Genomic DNA, 23,882 nt, shown 5'->3' with positions numbered 1-23,882 from the left:
GACAAGCCCTGACTTTAGGGGTACCAAAAACTGTTTTAAGGCAGCTGGCAGACTGGCAGCTGAAGGATCTGGTGCGGTGCCTTCAGAAATCGGCTGCAAAACCCAGGGCCAGCGGCAGCGGCTCGCCCAGCGGTGGCTCCCAGAGCGGCTCGCCCAGAAGCGGCAGCCTCCCCGCTGGGAACTGCAGCTCGTCCCCAGACAGAAAGGTTAACCCTTTCTCGTCTCCCACACGGGAGGCAAAACACTGAATTAGTGTAATAGTGGCTCGGCAGCTTTTAATGGTCAGCAGTCACGGGGAGAGCTACAGAAGCCCCCAGAATAAAGACCTGCTGCCTAGGTGAGCCACGTGGTCACTGACCACCTGCCCCAGTACAAAAGGCCACCGGATTAGTGCACGGTGGATCGTCCCAAATTATTAATTGTCAAGCCTGGCCTTTATAGGCCAAGGCAGGTTTTATCTCCTTACAGGTTAAGGTTGAGGCAGAGGACCAGTTCCTGACCACCTGACCAGCACCTGGGAAAAGGAGAACCAGCTACACGAGAGATGGAGTCATATCACCGGGGTGGCCAGTGGATGATGGCATCCGGACCCACGGACTGTGACCTCCAGCCATGGACTCAGAGCATCTAAGGCTCTGCCATGAACTTGGTTGCTCTACCAGGAACAGAGCAATCTGCAAATTGACTGTGTAGCTTTATTTAATACTGTTTGGGCTATTGTTAAGCCTTGTTAAGTATTGTTAAATATTGTTGGGGCGATTAATGTGTTACATATTGTTAATGTTGGAAAAGGCTAAGCCATATATATATATTAATAGGTTCCTAAATTGAAGGGGGATCACCTCTCACTCAAGATCTAGACAAAGATGCTCATTACCACCGGGGTGGGATGTCCTGGAGTCCTGTACCCCTAAATTCGTCTCCTGCCCGGACTTCGGGGGGAAAGGGGAAAAGCCGCCTGGTTTCCCCCCCCCCTCGCCTGCCCTGCAGCCGAGAAGGGGGCGGGGACTGCCCCGTGAGTTCCCGCGCTGGAGCCAGGCTGGGATTGGCCGTGCGCTTTCGCGCCTAAAGTGTGGTAACTCTGCCCTTTGTCTAGCGAAGGGTATAAATATTGGGGGTCTTCCCGCCTTTGGGGTTCCCGTTTTGGATTTTGCCTGTGCCTGGACGAGTTCGCTCACTCTCCTGTGCCTGGACTGCAGAGAGACCAAAGGACTTGCCTTGGTGTTAGGCACACCTTTGTCTGCCTAACGACCCTTAACGACTCTTAACGACTCCTGTAGCCGCTGGAGGAGGAAGACCGACTGCACGAGCCAGCCTGAGTGAGTTATTTGGCTTAGCTTAATTTAGTAAGAAACCGCTATTAATTAATAGCTAAAGCCTTTTCCAAAAACTGACTTCCAAATATATATAGTCAGATTATTAATGGTATCCTCGTAGAATTCTCATGCAACTTAACCTGTTTATCAAACGAAATTAATCTTTGTATATATAGTTGTGGGGGCGGGTTTTGTAAAAATAAAAAATATCTATTTTTGATAAATTTTTCTTCTCGGCCACGTATTTCTGCCCTCCGCAACACTGATTCAGTTCGTGTTGGAAAGCAAAGTCCATAAAACTAAGTAATTAAAAAAAAATTTAAGGGACTGCTAAGGGATGAGTTCCTCCTTTCATTAGTGTCCATTTTGTGGCTTGTAAACTCTTTGCTTTTTCAATATTGTGAGTTTATTGCAATGTTTGGTTTTCTAACTAGGTTTTTGAATATTGTTTTATATATTGGTCTTACATAGACAATAAATGCTTAGCTTAAGTTAGTCACTGTGAGCTTTGAGTGAATTTTGGATACCTGGATTAAAAAAAAACCTGTTACTCTAGCATCTAGGAATATCAGTTAAAAATTCTGATGGCTTGATCATTTTTCCCCCCTTCTTATCTATTAAGTAAAGTTTAAAAGTCCATTTGTGAATTTTGACAACAATAAAAATTAAAATTTCTTGAACTATTACAAATGAGAGCCTGGACTGGGTTGCCCAGGGAGGTGGTTGAGGCTCCATCCCTGAAGGTGTTTAAGGCCTGGCTGGATGAGGCTGTGTCCAGCCTGCTCTAGGGTAGGGTATCCCTGCCTGTGGCAGGGGGGTTGGAATTAGATGATCCTTGTGGTCCCTTCCAACCCTGACTGATTCTATGATTCTATGAAATGATTGCCTGTGTCTGAGATAGAATTGACTTTCATAATCTTAATACTCTCTTTTCCCAGAAGTATCACAGTATCACAGTATCATCAGGGTTGGAAGAGACCTCACAGATCATCAAGTCCAACCCTGTGAGCTACAGCATCTGGAGGAGGGCCGAGATAGGGAAGCTCCAATGTTTTATATAGTCATCTGTCAAAGTTGGTACATTTTAGAACAACATGAAGTCTGTGCACCATTATTTTTATCAGCACAGAATAGTTTCTGTAAAATCTGAATTTCACTGCAGCATCTTGAGAAGGAAGCTGACATGCTGAGGACCAGAACCATGTGTGCTGACATTGCTCTTCCATAAATCTATTTTGCACACCTTCATGAGAAAAACCTCCCTAACTAATGCTCGTTTTCAAATGCTTCTTACAAAGATTATTTCACAACTGTTTCCATAAATAAGGTAATTTAATTCTCACTCAGCATTCCCATGATTATTTTTGTACTTCCTTCACCATTGCTGAGTTTGTCACAAGAAAGTGTCTTTTTTTGCTGTGAGAGACAAAATAGATTGGAGGATATTAATCAGAACCAGGAAGATCATCCTGTTTCTCAGCATAGGACAATCTTTCATTAGTACAGTGATGAAATATTCAGTATGCTTCAGTGCCGATGTTGATTATTGTCCTTGGTTTTTTGTCCTTGGTTTTTTGTTTTGATTTCATTTTTGGTTTGGTTTGTTTTAATTTCCTGCCCTGCTTGGAGATTTATTGTGTCTGCTAAACATTATATTTCATCTCCGTTATGTAGTTTCTGGATTTTTCCTAGGCATAGGCTACAGAAAACAGAACATTTAGCCACTCAGTTGCAAAATTAGCACTGTATTCACTATTTTCCCAGGCTTCTGAAATATCATTTATTATCTAAGACATTTCAAAACAGCAATTTAAATAAGAAATAATACAATTTATCTGGTTATTTTGGGTTAGGTTTTAGTATTCTGTTTTGAATGGAATACTTAGAGATTATTTCATGCCTATATTTAAAGACAGATTTTTGAAGACCCAACAGATGTATGTCTTCCATTAAAATTCCACTGGACATTGAGGTTGAGATTTTCCAGGTACCACAGCAAGCTCTGTAGCATTTGCTGTGTAATGAAATTAATTGACCTTTTCTATTCACATTCTTGGTGCAGAGTGCACCTAAGACGCATGATTGAGCAGTCACTTTTGCCGTTACAACATGGAAAGTGGAATAGTGGTTGTAAGGATTGTAAACCTTCTTGGAATCGTAGAATCAACCAGGTTGGAAGACACCTCCAAGATCATCCAGTCCAACCTATCACCCAGCCCTATCTAATCAACTAGACCATGGCACTAAGTGCCTCAGCCAGGCTTTTCCTGAACACCTCCAGGGACGGTGCCTCCACCACCTCCCTGGGCAGCCCATTCCAATGCCAATCACTCTCTCTGGGAAGAACTTCCTCCTAACATCCAGCCTATAGTTCCCCCTGCACAACTTGAGACTGTGTCCCCTTGTTCTGTTGCTGGTTGCCTGGGAGAAGAGACCAACCCCTACCTGGCTACAGCCTCCCTTCAGGTAGTTGTAGACAGCAATGAGGTCACCCCTGAACCTCCTTCATAAACTCTGTATAAACTCTGAGATGGTTTCTGCTCCTTCCTTCAAATTCTGCTGAAACTCCTGTTGCTCAGCTGCATCTTGTTCCATGACCCCTCTTAATTGTTAATGGTTCATTAAATAATTGGAGGATTATATTTTTTTCCTTCTGGAACCTCTTTGAGCCTCTCAGTTTTCTGGAGAATCTTTTTTTTCCCCTTTTTCTTGTCATTGTTGGTTGGTTTTGTTTGTTTTATTAGTATTGTTGTTATTGTTATATTTTTAGGAGCAGATCTGCTGTGCCAGTAAAGTAGATCTTATCACAATGCCTTAACTCCTTAGTTCTGTTTTTTTTCACAGAGGGAGTGGACAGGCACTGGAATGAGCTGCCCAGGGAGGTGGTAGAGTCAGCTGGATGTTTAGAAGGGTCGTTTGGATGTGGTGCTTTGGGATATGGTTTAAGGTGAATCTTGTTGAGTAGAGTTATAGGTTGAACTTGGTGATCCTGAGTGTCTTTTCCAACCTGGATGTTTCTGTGATTCTGTGATTTCTGTGATTCTGCTAGGACCTCACTCATAAATCACAATACAGATGCATGGAAGAAGACATCCCTTAACCCTCATATATCAAATCAAGCTTTCACCAGGTGAAATGTAGCAGATATCCTGCATGTCTCAGATAATTATTTTAGCTGAACTATATTCTCAAGATGCTAAGTTTAAATCAGAGCAATTTGTGAACTCACTGTTTTTTCTTCAGTCATCATTTATGTATTTAATCAGCCCAGACATTACAATGCCTAACAGCAGTATATAAATTATTGTATCTTAGTACTTTTTTTTTTCATTCTGTGCATTACAAGGAATTAAAAAGCAAACAAAATTTAGAAAAGCAGCAGTGTGCTTTGCACAAGATATTCTTCCCTTTGCTTCTGTCTTCCATAGAGCAAAGCAGCTCCAAAGATCAGTGTCTTGGAGTAGACAATCTGAGTAAGTGACAGTAAATACATTGGATGCATAACATAAACTAAATCAATCCAGGTTAAGGCAGGAAGGGAGCAGGAATTATATTGAGAAGGAACTGTGTAACTGGATAAGTAAGTCAAAAGCAGTGTTGCTAATTCAAATAGATAACATTAACAATTAATATCTATTATTATTAAAAATAATAGATAACATTGCTTCAAATAAATAACATTAATAATTACAAAAGACATTGATCTGTATCAGAAATTAATGTCTGATTTTTGCACCTTTTTTTTTTCTACAAATAAAAGCACTTTTGTCAAATAACGCCAAGTAATATTTTTATGTTATCTCTGTCATGTTTTTTGTTTGACTTAGTGTCATCATAGATCTTTAAACTTACTTTTCTGCCTCTTCTTGCCATAGCTGAGACAAATAAAGCTCCAGGGGTTTGATTGTGTTACACACACACGCACACATTCACAAACGTTCTCTCATTTTCACTGAAATAAACACAATATCTTGGTCAGTTCTTGCTTAGGTATCTTTATATTCATACAAGACTCAAGCCATATGCACCAGGCACAAAAAAAGAGTGAGCTATATTGACTGCTTTTGCTTCAAATGCTACATTTGTTCTTTCAAGCCTGCTGTAGAGTATAGCACTACTTCACTGGGCCATTACATCTGAATACCAACCAGCCACCCAAAGATTTTTGTTTCTCTGGGATTTCAAATATTCAGCCTTTCTTGGAAGTCCAGGCTGTGCTGTTGCTCCAAGTACATGAAGTGGAGCTAATTACATGATGTTGGTTCAACACTACTGGGAAACTCCCAGGCTAAAGGGGTCAGCTACCTTTCATGTCTGTGACAGCAATAGAACTGGGCTCTGGAGGGAACCTTAGGTGTTAACTGAGGCATCCTGAAGAGCCAGACACTCAAAATTTTGATCTCAAAACAAGATAGTGGCATCCTTGGTACCCTTGTTACCTCAGAATGCCTTCTGGAACATTTCATGTAGGAGAGTCACAGACACCTCAGAGTTCTCTACTCCATTTTTAATGATGAGAAAAGAAAAACTTTCAAACAAAACTGTGGATTCAGTCTGTTGCTATCAGCTATAGATGCTGAAAAGTTACCAAGATACTCTGGAAAGTGAAGATTAAAATCAGAGTGAGAGAGGCAAAGACTATGTGACAGAAAACTTTCCATGACATTCAAGATTAACAAAATACTTTTAACTGCCTCAGAAAAATGTACACAGTGATATTTTACATACTTCACACATTATCCTACTCTCCAAATTTGGTTCATTTCATGTGTGAATAAAGGAGAAATCTCACATCTATGGTTTTATGAGAAACATTTCTCATGTCCTCAAAACTTGGAGTGCAACAACCTTCACCACGTGGGATAGGTGAACATTTCAATGACAGATGTTTTTCCATTTGCCATCCATTTAGGGGAGTCCTGCTATTACTAATTAGTAGACAGTACTTTCCTGGAATCTGAAATGAGAAAAACTGGGTTATGTCTAGGGCTATGGGAAAATAGCATCTGAAATATTTAGAGTCATCACTGGTGAGTGCTGGTGAAAGTTGCTTTAAAAAAACAGGTGAAGAACTCTTTGCTAATGCCTGAAAGAGCATATGCACATTTGTGAAACTTGCCACTAGCTTAAAAGGTAATGTCTTTGATTTCATTGTGTGATTTCATCTGCTCTGCCTCAAGCCATGTTTGATTTATAGCCTGCTGTTAATCTAGTTACAACTCTTAATATTAGAAAATAAAGATCATCATCATATCAGCTGCTGAAGAAATTGATCATGAACTGCAAGATAAATGAGAAGGTGACTGCAAGAGGTTTGGCATTCTGAAGTCCCCAGGCTGTTCCCATAACGACAGTGGGGGTGTGTGTGTGTGTGAAATTCTGCACATCTTGCAATAGTTGTGATTGCTTACAAACTCTGAAAGAAAGAATGAAACTATAGCTACTGTTCTTTCTTCTACGTTTGGTGGAAATTATTTGGAATATACAACAGGAAAGTACTTCTGAATGAAAGTGACAAAGAGTAACAAAATCAATAACACTTTCCTTTTTCTGACTAACTTTCATCTGCATCAAGTCTTTCAGAAGTGGCCTATCTCAGAAATCATTAGTCACTTGTATCTGCTATCATCAGTATGACAATAAGGGCAATGGAGAAAACAGAAAACAAATCAATATTATACATTAGTATTGCACCTAATATTTTGCTCTTTATTTGCATAGTGGTAAATAGAATCATAGAATCAACCAGGTTGGAAGAGACCTCCAAGATCATCCAGTCCAACCTAGCACCCAGCCCTAACCAATCAACTAGACCATGGCACTAAGTGCCTCATCCAGGCTTTTCTTGAAGACCCCCAGGGACGGTGCCTCCACCACCTCCCTGGGCAGCCCATTCCAATGGGAAATCACTCTCTCTGTGAAGAAATTCTTCCTAATATCCAGCCTATACCTACTCTGGCACAACTTGAGACTGTGTCTCCTTGTTCTATTGCTGGTTACCTGGGAGAAGAGGCCACCCCCCACCTGGCTACAATACTAGTGTTTCATCTGTATCTGTGAGTAATATCATCTCACTGTTCCTACTAATACCTGCAACCACCTATGGAAGCTCAAGCAGTCACCTTCAACACTCCAGAGTCGCTGCTTTCTAGGATACAGTGCTGCATCCAATAGATAAAGCTGCATGCTTTCCTGACATACATGGCCTTCAATCTGCACACATGAAAATGCATTTTGATTGACTAGACACAGTGTACCAAATAATCCAGACAACTCTCTCTGGTTGGGATTTTTTTCTCAACATTTTAGTCTTTTGAAGCCTTCTTTAGATTTGTGTTCTATGGTCTCTTCTCCCAGGCAACCAGCAACAGAACAAGGGGACACAATCTCAAGTTGTGCCGGGGGAAGTATAGGCTGGATGTTAGGAGGAAGTTCTTCCCAGAGAGAGTGATTTGCCATTGGAATGGGCTGCCCAGGGAGGTGGTGGAGTCACCGTCTCTGGAGGTGTTCAAGAAAAGACTGGCTGAGGCACTTAGTGCCATGGTCTATTTGACTGGCTAGGGCTGGGTGCTAGGTTGGACTGGGTGATCTTGGAGGTCTCTTCCAATCTGGTTGATTCTATGATTATTTGGGAAACATAAGGAACACACCTCCAGTCAGAAAAAATCTCTCGAAGATCCCTAAGGAAATATTTTTATTTTGCAATTTTTATTTTTAATTAGTAACTTATTTTGAGGATTTATTAATTTATTTAAATGTATTCACTGAGGATTTAATTCACGTGGTGCACTGATTCTTATTTATGCAGCTGTAGATGAATCATCCCACCAAAGACCCAATACCGAGAAGAATTGCTCTTTTGGAAATCTTTTTTTGTTACCTTTTACTACTTCTTCACAAGCAGCATGGTGCAAAAAGAATCTGTAGAGGTTATAACTCTGGGGATCTGGCATCTACACTGCATGCATTTCACTGGCTTTCCTTAAGGCTACTTTTAATGCTCACTGAAACATGGACATAGGAGGTTTTTGTGGGTGAGGTATCTGCACAGTAGAACCAGTCCTAGGCATCTTCTAGTTTTATCAGTCCAGAAGGAATCCATTTTATGCACTGTTGGAAAACGAAAACCACAGAATGAGGCTGAATGCTGATTTGCTTCAAAGTTGTAATCCTGATCCTATCACAAACGCAACATAGATGCTCCTCTCTTCAGAAAACTAGTAAAATAATCTGAAAATGAGTCTATCTGACACCATAGCTTCTATAAAACCCTGCCAGCTACCAATATTTTATTGTCTACAGACTAAATGATTTTCCCATTTTCCTCATATTTGATCTTAGAGTGAATAGCTAACCAGGTGATCCTGCTTGACAGTTTTCAATAATTGCAAAACATCAGCACATTTTGAGCTTTTGGTTGTACTGCCAGCATTGTGGGGAGCATAAAAATCACACCTTAAAGACCACATATTCTCATGCAGAGATTTGCAGCCAGTTCTGATGTCTCTGGGTAAAATGGTTAAGCCAGAATGGATAACATAAATTCATCACATCACAAGTTCTTGACTCAAAAATATGTTTGAAATGATCATTTAATGAACTAAATTTTTAAAGCTTATTTACTGTTTTACATGTGTCTCAAGTAGAAAGCTCCAAACTCATTACTTGGCAGATCCCAGGGCCAAGTATAGGTGCAATTTGGCCTAAATAGCTTTTGGCTGGCAAACTGAGCAAGAAAGTAAACAAATATGCTGGTGTTGGCTTTGAGAGTTATAGGCACATTTTGAACAGAATTGCCTCTAAACACAGCTGCAGAGCTGAATCTCTGATGTAATAAAACTGTCTGGTTTATGGCAGGCATACATCAGTGCTGCTCTGATGGCTCAATCTGTTAGAATCAGGGAATGACAATACACAATCTGTATATTACAAATAAATCATCGGTATCACTCAGCATGCTTAGATAAATTGTAAATCATCTGGTGTAAACTTTCACTTGAGAAATATGAAGCTGCTGGAGTTCAAGATAGAATTAACAGAGGAAAAAGGTCGACAATTTTATCTGTTTCCTCCATCAAAATGTTTATTTCACTCAAGGGACTTAACCACACGGGTCTGGGAAATTAAAGTCAGAAAACTAACATGTTAATATTTTTCTCCTCTGACAGCCACACTCATCACCAAGCCAATGAACTGTGAGTATATGTAGAAGACCTTTAAAAGGAGTATAAATTTAATATAAAAATCTAGGTAAGATCCTTTACCGATGTTTGAGTCCAAACAACCACTCTCTAGGACAGAGTTGGAAACTTGAGATATTCAAGGCAAGCATGTATCTTGTTTTTAACTACATTTTTTTTGCACACATACAAGTAAAGAATCATTTTGCCCATCCAATTTTTCCCATTTAAATGACTGTCCACAGGGATCCTGAACTGGTGGATGAAATAGCTAAGCCATTATCCATCCTATTTGGCAGTCTGGTGAAGTTCCCACTGATTGGGAAAGGGTAAAAACAACCCCTGTTTTAGGAAAAAAAAAGACCCTAAGAATTGCAAGCCAGTCAGTCTCACCCCTGTGCCCAGCAAGATCATGGAGATGATCCTCCTGGAAAATCAAAGCCCATTCCAACCTAGTCTTTAATACTTCCAAGAATGGGGTATCCACAGCCTTGCTGAGCAATCTACCCCAGAGCCTCACCACCCTCACAGTGAAGACATTTTTCCTTGCATCTAATCTGAACCTACCCTCTTTCAGTTTAAAGTCATTACCCCTTGTCCTATCACTACCTTCCTTGATAAAAAGTCCTTCTCTATCTTTCTTGTAGGACCTCCTTAGTTACTGGAAATCTCTGGAAGGTCTCCCCAGACCCTTCTCTTTGCCACTCTGAACAATGCCAACTCTCCCAGTCTGTCTTCCTAAGACATGTACTTCAGCCCTCTGATCACATTCATGCTTCAACAGGTTCATCTTTTTCTTGTACTGCGATTGCTGAGGCTAGGTGCAGGTGGGGTCTTGCGAGAGTGGATTAGAGGGAAAGATTTCCCTGCTGGCTTTTTGATGCACTCCAGGATGTGATTGGCTTTCTGGGATGTGAGTGCACATTGCTGACTGCTTTAATAAGAAAATATATTAGAATACTTAAGAAGAATCACTGGAATAGGCAATTTAAAGAAAGACCTGAAAGAATCAGGATAGAGAAGGTGAACAACACCCTGTGCTCACCTTTTCAGTGTCTGGGTGATAGGTTGGACTGGATGATCTTGGAGGTCTCTTCCAACCTGGTTGATTCTATCACGCTCCTTACTTGATGATATTATTGCAATTTCCTTGTAGGCCTTCTTATTCTGAGTGAGGCTACAGATCCCACCTGGTTGTGGAATGAATAGAAAGGGCCCTCTGGTTAGGCAGATGGAATATAGGCATCTGGACTAGGATATTTACAGCTAACTGGAGGGTTGGATGGTTGTCTTGATTATTTTTAAGGAATGGCACAAGGTTACCTTCTAGAGGGTGCTATGTCCTCCTTAACAAAGAATAGCTTTATGACCATGTAATGCAGATAGGAAATGACTGTGCCTACATAAACAATCTTTATTCCTAAAGTGCACTTCTTTGTCCAGTCTGATCTTCTGCCTTGTTTATTAATGGAATCTCTTTGGAAGTTTCCATTAGTATTTATTTAGTGGATTTTAATGATCTCACCATGGTTCAAAGAGCCTTGGCAAAGGGACTCAAATTCTTTTCTTTGCTGACTTAGTCTAGTTTGGTTAGATGAATTTAATCATGATGATGACATATGGAAGTTTTGCAAAATAGAGAACATTAGAGGTCACTTCTTTCAAAAATTTGACTGCTCAGTAATTATTCCTCCATAGATCTGCTCAGAACATTCATATGATTTGCAATTATTCTAATAATTTATCATAAAATGAGGTTGTACACACCTGAACACATAGTAAATATACACACACCTTGATATAGTATGATTTTACTTGAGGAGATCAGATGCTTTATTATCTTCTATGTATCTTGCAAATATTATTGATTATTTCTTGCATTGTTTTGCCAAGATTGCCAAGATCAATGTTGCATATTGTTGGGCTAGATCAATATTTCAAATCTCTTTCATCTAGTTCCATAATAAATGAAGACATTCTCGGTTCTTTCATAAGTCAAAAATAATATTTGTTTTATTAAAAAAAGAAAAAACCCTTCCTATATGGTGTTATTTATGTGCCATAAACTAGAAACTGTTATAATATGAAATGAGTAAAATACATCAATCAAAGATGGAAGGGTGCAGAAAGGATTATGCCACTGCTGCTTCCATTTACTTTTATATCCTAAAATCAGATGTCAAGTCTGTCTATCTCCAGCAATCAGAGGAACTTATACCTTCTGAGAGTTTGGTGTGTCATCATGCACCCCATTTCATTCCTATTGCAAGTTGTTTGGTCTAAATTGTTCATGATTTGTCATTCCTCAGCCTCATGGTATAAAACAAGGAGATTGATACTATCCAGGTCCTGACAATGAAGGTTAATCAGGTCATCTCTTCTGTGCATGAAAAATGAAACCCTGAAAGGAGCAGATCATCAGGGACAGACTGAAGCACCTCATTCAGGAAGTTGCTTATTTACTTTGACTTCAGTAGGAGCTTATTGGTACCTATTAAAGATGTCTAAATTTAAATAGCAATAGATATGTAAGGAATAATTCACCCAAAAGTCATGGTAATTAATCTCCAAAATTCAAGTGACTATAGCATTGAATTTATACAGACCAAAATCAACCATAAGGCAGCATAGAAATCGAATCAGTTTTTAGCTTTCTGGTTAGATTACTGAAATATCTAAAAAGGCTTTCAGATTTCGATCAAATTTAATCACTGTGTCCAGAACATTATAAAATAAATAACTGGTTTGTAAATTTACAGATTTCTTGCCTTTGAATAAGAGAGTTTCTAGAGAAATTGATGTGTAGTACTCTGAATCTTTGTATGCAGTATTCTACTCGCATTTACCTTACTTTAGCCTTACTCACTGAGGACCTTTAGTTGTCATTGTTTACTCAGCATATGTATAGAACCAACCAGGTTGGAAAAGACCCCCAGGGTCATCCAGTCCAACCTATCACCGAGCCCCAGCCAATCACCTAGACCATGGCACTAAGTGCCTCAGCCAGTTTTTTCTTGAACACCTCCAGCGATGGTGACTCTACCACCTCCCTGAGCAGCCCATTCAAATGCCAATCACTCTCTCTGGCAAGAACTTCCTTCTAACATCCAACCTAGACCTCCCCCAGATGAACTTGAGACTGTGTCCCCTTGTTCTGTTGCTGGTTGCCTGGGAGAAGAGACCAACCCCCACCTGGATACAGCCTCCCTTCAACTAGGCAGTAATGAGATCACCCCTGAGCCTCTTCTCCAGGCTAAACAACCCCAGTTCCCTCAGCCTCTCCTCATAGGGCTGTGTTCCAGGCTTCTCACCTCCCATGTCCTGCTGGCCACACTTTCCTGATACAGACCAGAATGCCATTGGTTCTCTTGGCCCCCTGGGCACACTGCTGTAGTGTAAATCTGTGGACATAGTAGTGTACTGTAGACATGTAGTATAAAGCTGTAGGCCTATACAGTATCACAGGTTTTAGTCCTTCTAAATCTGCACAACTTGTGTGACTGTTGTAGATTATCACTTATCCATCAGCGACAAAATCTATGGCATATCCCAGTACCTCTTACTGAGATGGCTTGAAAAGATGGATAAGAGGAAGTACACTGTGGGAATGCAGAAGAGTTGTGGGGTGCAGGTGCAGGACTGCTGTGGGAAGGGAGCAAAGAGAAGAGACAACAGGCAGATCCTTGTAATAACAGACCTTGGTTCTCACATGCAGCTGGCCACCTTATCTCAGAAGGGGGAGATAATGGACCTTGCTAATGAGGATAACAAGGTGTATACTTAAGCAGATGTGGTGGGTCATCCCTGATTAATTATGCTAATGTGTAGGTGTGTGCTCTACTAGCTGAGTGTATAAATTCGGGCTGTTAATGATCAATAAAGGGCTTTGGCATAATTCATATATTGGATTGTTCAGAAGACTCAGGCAGCAGGCCCAAACCATATTGGTTTATGGGCTTGTTTACTGCTGTCCCGCAGGCAAGCAGTGTTAGCAGGCAACGTGGCCTGCAACAATGCACCAAATGTGAAAAATAAAATAATCTAAACCAAGTGGCCACAGGGGGTTAATAATTTTTGTAGCATCACAACAGCTAGCTGGAAAGGAAAGTTTCCCTATTACTACATTTTGCTCATAATTATGCATGTGCACCCTTCTCAAAATGAATTCAAATGCTGTTATCCTTCTCTCCTCTCTCCTTGCCACTAGAATATGAGAAAATGCTGCCAAAAATAGACATTGACTGAAACGTTTGTGCTATATTTTTCAGCACAAAAATAACAGCTATTCAAAATACAAAAGTGTCAAAAATCTGAGTGAAATACCCCACTTTTGTGAAAAACTGCAGCACTTCCAGAAATAGAACCGCTCAGTCAGTGGAAAGGTTGATATTTCAATTGGGTTTATTTTGAGACAATACAAAATGTTGAAATACGAGATATACCACACAGAGGGGAAAAAATATCTGAGTAGCTATCCTCATAAATAAATTTTGCCATGATAAAGTATGCTAACAAATCATCCTACAAGGGATATATAGCTTTTCTATGTACCAACATGAATTACTGGATTAAATTTTTCATAAATAGTATTAACTGTCTATTCTAAGATACTTATAACCTTGGTACCTGTGATGGTTTGGGTGTTCCCCACCCCCCCACACACTTTGGAAATCACCCAGACTAGACTCAGCCACCTCTGGAAATTGCATGAAGCTTATATTTACAGCTTACCACAATATACAAGCAGATATTTACAGTATATACAGTTATAGACAGAAATATACAAGGTAAAGGTAATGAAGAAACACAAGAGCCCTCCCACATACCTGAGTCTCTAGGAAGGACTCACAAACACCCTTCCACCTTCTCCCACCCCTCTCAACCTTACCCCAGTCCCAAGGAAGAATGGAGGTTCAGCCAGGGGGATTAGGAAGCAAAGTGGATTAATCAGAGATATGGCAGAGAGGCTAGAGAGAGAAATGCAGCCCAGAGCTCCCAGGCAGAAAAAGAATGACTCCCTTATCTATGTTTGGATTCTTGTTCTTATACCTCTCAGCAAGCCTACGAGTGAAGGAGACATCACCCTTGTTTTCCTTTCACAGTCTGTAATCTAGTTCTTCTCACCAAAACATTCTAGCTAGCTTCAAACTAGCACAGTATCTAATCTTGAGAGAGCAGTTGAATATAACACTGAGTACGTTGCAAACAGAATAGAAAATTACAAACTGCATCTCCTAATCTTCCACTTGTCTGGCTAAGTTATAAAGCATTTCTTATCTCTTCCTCTCTCTTATTATAATGTTTTATGTTGACAATTAGTCAAACTCACTAATGGAAAAATGTCATCAATGTAAGTTCCATAATTTGGCTAGGAAATAAGAGAATCAAAGAAATATTGCTTTACAAGCACTATTTATAAAGAAAAAGAAACTTTTAATAAGAATCTCCACATCTGCTTGGCAATCAGAGTCATGACAGGCTTTAAGGTAACATTTATAACAGAACTAGGAACATCATAATCTGACTCCCTGGGGACTCAGGTTTCTGGGAGAGCTGTTGTGTTTCTGTGTTACCTTTTACCTTGTATATTTCTGTATATACTGTAATTATCTGCTTGTATATTGTGCTGAGCTGTAAATATAAGCTTCATTCAAATTTCCAGAGTTGGCTGAGTCTAGTCTGGGTGATTTCTAAAGTGTTGGGGGGGTGAGTAACACCCAAAACATCACAGGTTGCTAAGCAGTTACCATAATATTTGTCTATATTTCCTATTTACTATCCTTTTCAGAGATACTTTGAGACATTTAGAAACACTCCAGCTAGGAAATATTTGCCAACTTCTTTCACAGGATTTTGCATTTTCTGATTTCATTTGTCAGATGTTCACAAATATGTTGTGTACATAAAAAACCTGTGCAGACTTTGAAGGTCCAGAGACTTTCAAAACCCATGCGGACATATTCCTGTGCAACTGCTTTAGGCTAAGCTGCTTTTGTAGGTGTGTTGGACTAGGTGATCCCCTACCACTCTGTAATTGTATGTAATCTGAAGTTAGGGCAGAATACATCTCTAAATGTTTCATAGCACCCTGCTTCATATCTTGATATTCTGCCACTGTTTACTCTCAGGGAGTCAGATTTGGGCATAGGGAAATGGAAAGAAACTGCAGGATGGTAAACACTTTGAGTTTCCCAGCTCCACATCAAATTAATTGCCAGTGAAACAATGTTTTTCTATGCCATTTTTTTAAGTTCTAGTGCAAAATATATCTATATATATATACAACTAGAAATATTGTCAGAGGCAAAATAGAGTTGACTTGGGGAATTTAGCCTAAGTTTTGGTCAATTAACATAAAAGTTCGATTAGACCTTGGATATTGATGCAGGATAGAATCATAGAATCAAGCAGGTTGGAAGAGACCTCCAAGATCACCCAGTCCAACCTAGCACCCAGCCCTATCAATACAGTTACTATGCACACAGAAGTGCATTCAAGTTCCTTCACTTTGGCTTTAGGTAAGCTCTTCGCTCAAGACTGTAGTCGTAAGCATGAGTATTTTACTGCCCATCTCATTACATGCTTCAGGAGAACTTCAGTGACTGACAAAGAAATTAGAGGTTGCAGATAAGAAGGATTAATCATTAAGTGCTTTTAAACTGTTTCAGTGTTCAACAAAGAAGAGGTTAGAGAGCAAAGAAAAGATCCTAAGCCAAAAGACTCATTACCAGTATCTATCCAGTGTTAGTTCTGGAGAGCTGTTCTCTAGAACCACTGGGAGAGTACCCACCTGCCGCAGAGAAGAACCTTGCTCAGGATGGCACCCAGCACCTGCTTCATAGAGATGCTCAGCTTGGAAACAAAACCTGATGGGAAAATCTTCACATTCATGGTCTACTGACTCCAGTCACCTCACACACCATTTCCCCCTTTTATCCCACAAACCCAGAGCACCCCTGGGTTCTGTTGGAGTCTCCTCCATCACAGGTGTGATCACTTTGCCCTCCCTGCCCACTTCCCTTTTTAATCTGGTTCCTGCTGGAGTCTCCTCCCACCCCAGGTGTCACCACTTTGCCCTCCCTGCTCCCCCTCCCCTATTTAATGGGACTCAGGAAAGGCAGAAGCCTCAAGCTTGCCCAACTGGGCAGAGGGATCCTTCTCCCGTCGTGACTGGTGAGTGCCTGTGGTGCGCACTGGGTGACTGGTGGAGGGGATTCAAAGGCCGGGGGGCCTGAGTGGCCCCCCGGTTTGGTAGGACAGGAACATGATTGCTACTCCAACATCACTCATAGGTGCTGGCTGTGCCTCCTCATTTAGAATCATAGAATCAGATCAATTTGGAAAGTGATTTTTAAAAACATCTCTATTCTGAAAGATACAAAAATCTTCCCCAGCCACTTTCTCCCAATTTGTGCACATGTTCGCACTGAAGCTGTGAGCAGCATCTCTCACAAAGCAGCTTTGTGTTTGTGCAGATGTGCTCTACCAAATTGAGGAAAGAAAGGCAAATAATGACTTTCAGGACAGGAGATTTTGCATGCTAAGTATGATTAGTAAATGCCAGGTTAGTTGCTTCGCTTGGAAGAGACCTCCAAGATCATTCAGGCCAACCCAGCACCAGCCCTATCCAATCAACTAGACCATGGCACTAAGTGCCTCATCCAGGCTTTTAACATCTCCAGGGATGGCAACTCCACCACCTCCCTGGGCAGCCCATTACAATGATAAATCACCCTCTCTGTGAAGTGCTTCCTCCTAACGCCCAGCCTATATCTCCCCTGGCTCAACTTGAGCTTGTGTCCCCTTGTTCTCTTGCTGATTGCTGTGCAGAAGAGACCAACCCCCACCTTGCTACAGCCTCTCTTTAAGTAGTTGTAGACAGCAATAAGGTCACCCCTGAGCCTCCTCTTCTCCAGGCTAAACAACCCCAGCTCCCTCAGCCTCTTCTCATAGGCCTTGTGCTCCAGGCCCCTCACCAGTTTCCTTGTCCTTTTCTGGTCCACATCATCAATTGTTGTGGTAGGCCTGATAGGCCTAAAATAGGCTTATACAAGTCCTGCCTTGCCTAGGCATGTTTCTCAGCTCCCATGAGAGAGGCAAGCATGGGAAAAGAACATAAAAGAACCTGGAGCTACTGAGTATAAGGACTCTGTCCTGCCCAGGGTCCTGTGGTAAACAAGGTACACACACTTAGCTTCTGCCTGCCTCGTGCAAGGCCTGTGCTTCTCCCACACTTGGGCAAGAGTGAGCCTGTGACTTTGTCTAATATTGTAAGGTTTGGCTAACTGCCATTCTGCTTGGCTATTCTTGTGTCCAAAGGGCCATTAATCTCAGTGCACATTGATAAAAGGAGATATGCAGGTAAACATCATGCTTTTCTGCTGTGCTCTGCTGTTGCCTGATGCAATTACCTGCTGCCTTATTGTTTGACAGTAAACTCCACTGCTGCTAGTTACCAGGAGCAGACCCTGGATGCCTGCACGTGATCAGCTTGTGTGGTCAGCGTGGTACTGTGCTGAGACTGCACATTGCAAGACATCTGAAAGTCTCCTGCTAAAACTGGAAGTCCTATACAGATCGTCCAGAGGAGCCAGAAGACAAGGACAGAGATTGTCTGCCTCTTTTCCCAGAAGCCTGGGAAGAATCAAGTCTCAATAGCTGACAAGATAGTTCCCTGAAAGTGTTTGGACACTGTTTTAGACTGTGGCTAGCCCCTGTGAGTTGGGTAATAATAATTTGTGAGTAAATGCTTAAATGCCTCTTTGTAATTCTCCATTGCCTTCTGCCATAAGCAGAAAGAGCTCCTTGTCTCCATCCAGTAGACAAGCAGCATATTGACCACAAGTGGCATTTGACTGCAGGAATCTTCTCTTCCAGTTCAATTAATGTTTATGTATTTTACTGCTTGTTACTAGATCTAGATATTATCCATAGAATGTTTCCATGACCATGTAAGAACTTAAATATTATTAAAATTAGTGGTTGGGGGTGGTGAGAGTTCTGAATGTCAAAATCAATAAACAATATTAATTTTGGAAAAATATAATTTTGCATTAATTTCTTTCCCCTTTGCAACATCAATAGAGATATTGAACAGGACTGGGCCCAGCACTGATCTTTGGGGCATACCACTAGTGACAGCTGCCAACTGGATGTGGCACCATTCACCAGCACTCTCTGGGCCCAGCTCTCCAGCCATATCACAGCCATATCAGAGCCATATCAGAGTGAATCTGTCCAAGCCACAAGCTGCCAGCTTTGACAGGAGCTTTTTGTGGCAGACACTGTTAAAGGCTTTGCTGAAGTCTGGGTAGACTACTACCACAGTCTTCCTCACATTCACAAGGTTGGTCAACCTCATCATGAAAGGAGATCAAGTGGGTCAGGCCCATGCTGACTGGGCCTGATCCCTTGGACATCCTGTAGGTGCTTTGTGATGGCATTCAAGGTGACCTGTTCCATGATCTTGCCTGGCACTGAGGTCAGTGTAGAAGTAAAGATTACCTGTGCCCCTGATCCCTCAACTACTTTTTACACTCAGGCCCATTGGTGTAAAGGCAAAAGAAGGTTCAGGAGATAGGGGTCAGTGCATAGAAGATTCTTTCTACCGATCTTGTTTCTTACCTTCTTGTTCCCTGATTTCTTTCTTGCTACCCCTGCTCTAGCATGGGACCTCCACATGAGTCTATTCAGAAATGCTACCAGTTCCACCATGCTGCAACTCCTGCTGCTCTTCCTTTATTGTTCCTCACTTTTGGCATCTACTTTCAGCTTTCTGTTGCATCTCTATCCTCCCCTATCTGCACCCCCCAAACTTTTCAGTTTGTGCCCTATACAAATATTTATTAAAATCTTAGACTTGTGTTTCCACAGCAATCTTTTGACCTGAGCTGAGTTGTGTTACACTTCTGTCTCTCAAAATCATTAAAAGAAAAAGCAAAACCATCAAGATAAGTAATTGCAAGTCTGATGGTCTGATCATTGTGTTTGGTTACTTTCATCAGTGAAAAAATACCCAAAAATCAACTTTCCATTCTGAGAGCTTTAAATGTCCAGATATTGCATAAAGAATCTGACGATGCAGTGCATGTTTGTGACTTGTGAAATAAATTCCTAATTGTTGTGTAGTGGATGAGTGGTTTAGATTAAAATAGATACAATTTTAATAAGATGTCCTATTACTATTGTAATGTTAATTAATATATAATTAACAAGGGAACTTATTAAAATAATTTCAATAAGAGGTCTGAAGCAATCTGGTTTGGTGGATAGTGCCCCTGCCCTTGTCAGGGGATTGGAAATAGATAATCTTCAAGGTCCCTTCTAAACCATTCTATGAATCATAGAATCAACCAGTTTGGAAGAGACCTCCAAGATCATCCAGTCCAACCTAGCACCCAGTCCTAGCCAGTCAACTACACCGTGGCACTAAGTGCCTCAGCTAGGCTTTTCCTGAACACCTCCAGGGATGGTGACTCCACCACCTCCCTGGGCAGCCCATTCCAATGGCAAATCACTCTCTCTGGGAAGAACTTCCTCCTAACATCCAGCCTATACTTCTCCTGTCACAGCTTGAGACTGTGTCCCCTTGTTCTATTGCTGGTTGCCTGGGAGAAGAGGCCAATCCCTACCTGGCTACAACCTCCCTTCAGGTAGTTGTAGACAGCAATGAAGTCTCCCCTGAGCCTCCTCTTCTGTAAGCTAAACAACCCCAGCTCCCTCAGCCTCTCCTCATAGGGTTTGTGTTCCAGGCCTCTCACCAGCTTTGTCACCCTTCTCTGGACACTTTCCAGCACCTCAACAAACCTATGAGTCTATTAATTTTTATAACAAATGTGACATTTTCCAGTTGCTTCCAGCCCAAACCAGTTTAAGAATCTCCGAATCTCTGAATTTTTATAACAAATGCAAAACTTTCCAGTTGCAAAGCAAAAAAAACAACAAGCTCTCATGTTTTCAACTTATGCCCAGTTAAATAATCTTCAATGTTTATACAGAACATTCTGAAATGACAGAAGGAGTTCGACATAAAGCATTCTTTAGTCAAACAGTTTACACTCTCCATGAGACTTGGTCTGACATGGTATAAACAGGACTTGCTTCAGTGTAAGCGGTCACATTTCTCGTTTGTCAACTGCAAAGAGGGTGGCTACTCATCCATGAGAAACAGCCGGGCAGGCAGCAGCAGGGGTGGAGGTTTTCTTTTCATAACAAGAAAAGCCATAACTCTGTGGTGGTTTGGGTGTTCCCCACCTCTCACCCCACCCCCTTTAGAAATCACCCAGACTAGACTCAGCCAGCTCTGGAAATATGAATGAAGCTTATATTTACAGCTGGCACAATATACAAGCAGATATTTACAGTATATACAGTTATAGACAGAAATATGCAAGGTAAAAAGGTAATACAGAAACACAACTCCCCTCCCAGAAACCTGAGTCCCCAGGAGGGGCTCTCAACCACCCCTGCACCTTCCCCCTGCCCCTCTCAACCTTACCCCAGTCCCAAGGAAGAATAGAGGTTCGGCCGAGAGGTTAGGAAGCAAAGTGGGTTAGCCCAAAACGGAGGGTGAGGTTAGAGAGATGCAGCTCAGCCAGCAGCCCAAGCAAGTGTGATGCCGAGCTTGTTATCTATGTTTTGACTGATGTTTTTATACACCTCAGCAGGCCTATGAGGGAAGCAGACATCACCACTGTTTTCCTTTTACAGCCTGTAATCCGGTGCTTCTCACCAAAACATTTTAGCCTGCTTCAAACTAGCACAAACCCTCAGCCACAACAACTCATTCTTATCTTTTATTGATTTTAAGGGTTTTTAAATTATAATCTCAGCACTCACTGAATTGTTTTCCCCCTTGGAAAGGTGCCCCTGTGTACACAGAGCACTGGTAAAAGGGAGAGCACCGGTAAAAGGGAGAGCACCGCTGGATAAAATGATAGAATCATAGAATCATCCAGGTTGGAAGAAACCTCCAAGATCATCCAGTTAGTAAAGATTTCCTTGAAGGCAATTAAAGTGGTGTAATTGTATGCTGAAAGGACATCAGTTACATTAAGTTTTATTTTTTCTTTTATTCTTTTTTTTGTAAAACTTGATTATTCATAGAAAGATTATTCACATTCACACTTCAGAATTTTTTGTCACCAGAACAATGCCACAGTATCCTTTATGTGTATTTCTTGGTGTTATTCTACTCTGAGATGCATTTAAGCTTATGAATGGAGTTGTATTTTATGATGATCATCATAAAAAAGATGAGAAAGGATGTGGGATAAAGCAGTTAGAACAGAAAATTAGAGGGAATAAGAATATATAGTAAGGTATAATGCAAAATCGTTGCTCCAGCTGATGATGCTTGTGATGAGGTATAACCTAATAGCTCACTAAGCTAAATATAATAATATCATAATTCATAAGACATGAGCACAGAGATCATAAACTCCTGCCCTGACAGTTTAATAAAGTTAATTGCATTCACAGTGCTATTCACTATGTTAATGACTGCATTCTGGACAGCACCGATAGACATCTGAGCAGCTGCCTAGATGGCCTCACATAAGATGTGTTTCTACTCAAGGAATCAATCTTGAACAGCAGCCATATGTTGATGGCTAAGGAAAAATGTAAAATCAGAATATGTAGTGTTTCCTCATAAGAGTCTCCAAGACACCAATAATTTTCATCTCACTTCAGTTGTGAATTTCAAAGATGAAACCTTTGCACTAATTGCAATAGCACTGCTGAGGTCTATGGAGAATTTTAGTCTCCATTTAATTCTCAAATTTAATCACACATGATTTAGTGAGAAATTTTTCATTACTGACTAGTTTTAGATAACTGATTTTGTTTCATGGTCATGATCCTGCAATTTATTTGAAGGTCACTTTATGTTTAAAAGGCTATTTTATAGTCCTCTCCTTTGTACAGAGATACAGTTTAAAGACTAATTCTGTCTTTTAGCTAAGCACAGAGGAAAAAAGTAATTGGATTTTCTTTCAGAGCAGTCCTAGAAATATAAGCCTTAAAAAATAATGTGTTTTTTCCTTAATTGTTATTATTATTGTGGAATGCATACTTTATATTAACATGATTTTAGTGTCTTTGCCATACTGGTGGGAAAACTATCTCCAAACACATGCGTATCTGAGCCACAGGTATTTTAAACTCCATAGACAGTCTCTGGCTAACAGAGAGTGTTTTGTAGATCTTTAAGATACAGGCACACATAATTTTGAAAACTCCCAGGAGGACAAGCAGATGTTAAGTGCAATGATACGTAACATACACTGCTGTCTTTGACAAAGTGAATGGCTGTGGCTGGATTCTTGCACACAATCCCTTCCCCTGTGGAGTTCAGGTTGCAAGACTGACTGCTGTTGTCAGCTCCCCGCATCACAATCAGTGTAAATTCAATAGACAAGAGCTGTAGATCTTCACAGATCTGGGTTTAGAGCACAAGGAGTTTAACAAGGTGCTTTGCAGGTCACTCTGGTGGTGCCAAGTCTGGGTACATACAGAAGCATTAGGTACATTTCCATTAATTTCTGTGAAACCCCTTGAGCTGCTTGCTGCACACCCTTCACCATTGTGTGCCTTGCCCTCCAGAAAACAGTTTCCTCCTTCAGAAATGTACTTTCAGACACTGCATCTGCAGTTGATGGGAACCAGGAGTTGAGCTAGGTGTTGTGAGTAAACCCAAAGTGCTTGCCTTTGAGTTTTGGCATATGCAACATTTACTCCTTCACACATCTGCATGCAGTGAGGATGTGACAGAGACATCTACAAAACAGGCAGCAACCACTACCCAAAAATGTAACCAAAATGACTCAGCACTCCTTCCAATGCAATTAAATAACAGGGTCCAATGTCAGTTGGGAATACACTACAACACAACCAATTAAACTTTAAACTTAAGATTTAGGGAATATTCCTTCTAGAAAGATGAAATAAAATGTGCATGCACTCACTTATAAAGGGGAAACCTCCCACTCAGGGTACCCAAAATATACACTCACCAAATGGAGGATCAGGACTCACTCCATTTATATCCCTAGTATCTCTAGATGACATCTCATTCTAAGGGGAGAGGATCTGACTGCCAGGCCATTTGCTGCATGGGAACCAGCTCGAAAAGAACTGAGGCAGGATCTACTCTGCTCTCTTACCTGTAGCATGGGGGAGCTGGACTTAATGCTTTTTCTTTCTCTGCCCTGGAAATGGATTGCTCAGCATGAAGGCTGTGCTGGGGATGGCAGCATGGGCAGTCCACACTGCTGTGGTCCATCTTGGATGCAAGGGGGACATGGGCTGGAGGGGTGCTTGCTTTAAGGCTTCCAAGGAAGTTCTGATCTCTGGCCTAGCAGTTCCCCTAGCTCACACCTTGTGC

General features: G+C 41.1%; 2 long non-coding RNA genes across 2 annotated transcripts; one reads left to right on the top strand and one right to left on the bottom strand.

Annotated features, from left to right (window-relative positions):
- Positions 1 to 4,985: 4,985 nt before the first annotated feature.
- Positions 4,986 to 10,680, bottom strand: LOC135177148 (uncharacterized). The gene is made up of 3 exons (XR_010302951.1): positions 10,542 to 10,680; positions 8,197 to 8,426; positions 4,986 to 6,273 (listed from the first exon to the last, which is right to left on the bottom strand). It is a non-coding gene; the product is annotated as an uncharacterized LOC135177148 (long non-coding RNA).
- A 5,953-nt stretch (positions 10,681 to 16,633) lies between these two features.
- LOC135177147 (uncharacterized) lies at positions 16,634 to 18,542 on the top strand. Its single transcript, XR_010302950.1, has 2 exons — positions 16,634 to 16,669; positions 17,930 to 18,542. It is a non-coding gene; the product is annotated as an uncharacterized LOC135177147 (long non-coding RNA).
- Positions 18,543 to 23,882: the final 5,340 nt, after the last annotated feature.

This window comes from Pogoniulus pusillus, chromosome 7, assembly GCF_015220805.1.
Source record: "Pogoniulus pusillus isolate bPogPus1 chromosome 7, bPogPus1.pri, whole genome shotgun sequence".
Lineage (NCBI taxonomy): Eukaryota > Metazoa > Chordata > Aves > Piciformes > Lybiidae > Pogoniulus > Pogoniulus pusillus.
Note: the sequence above shows the minus strand (reverse complement) of the source record. Positions and strands in the feature narration are given on the sequence as shown.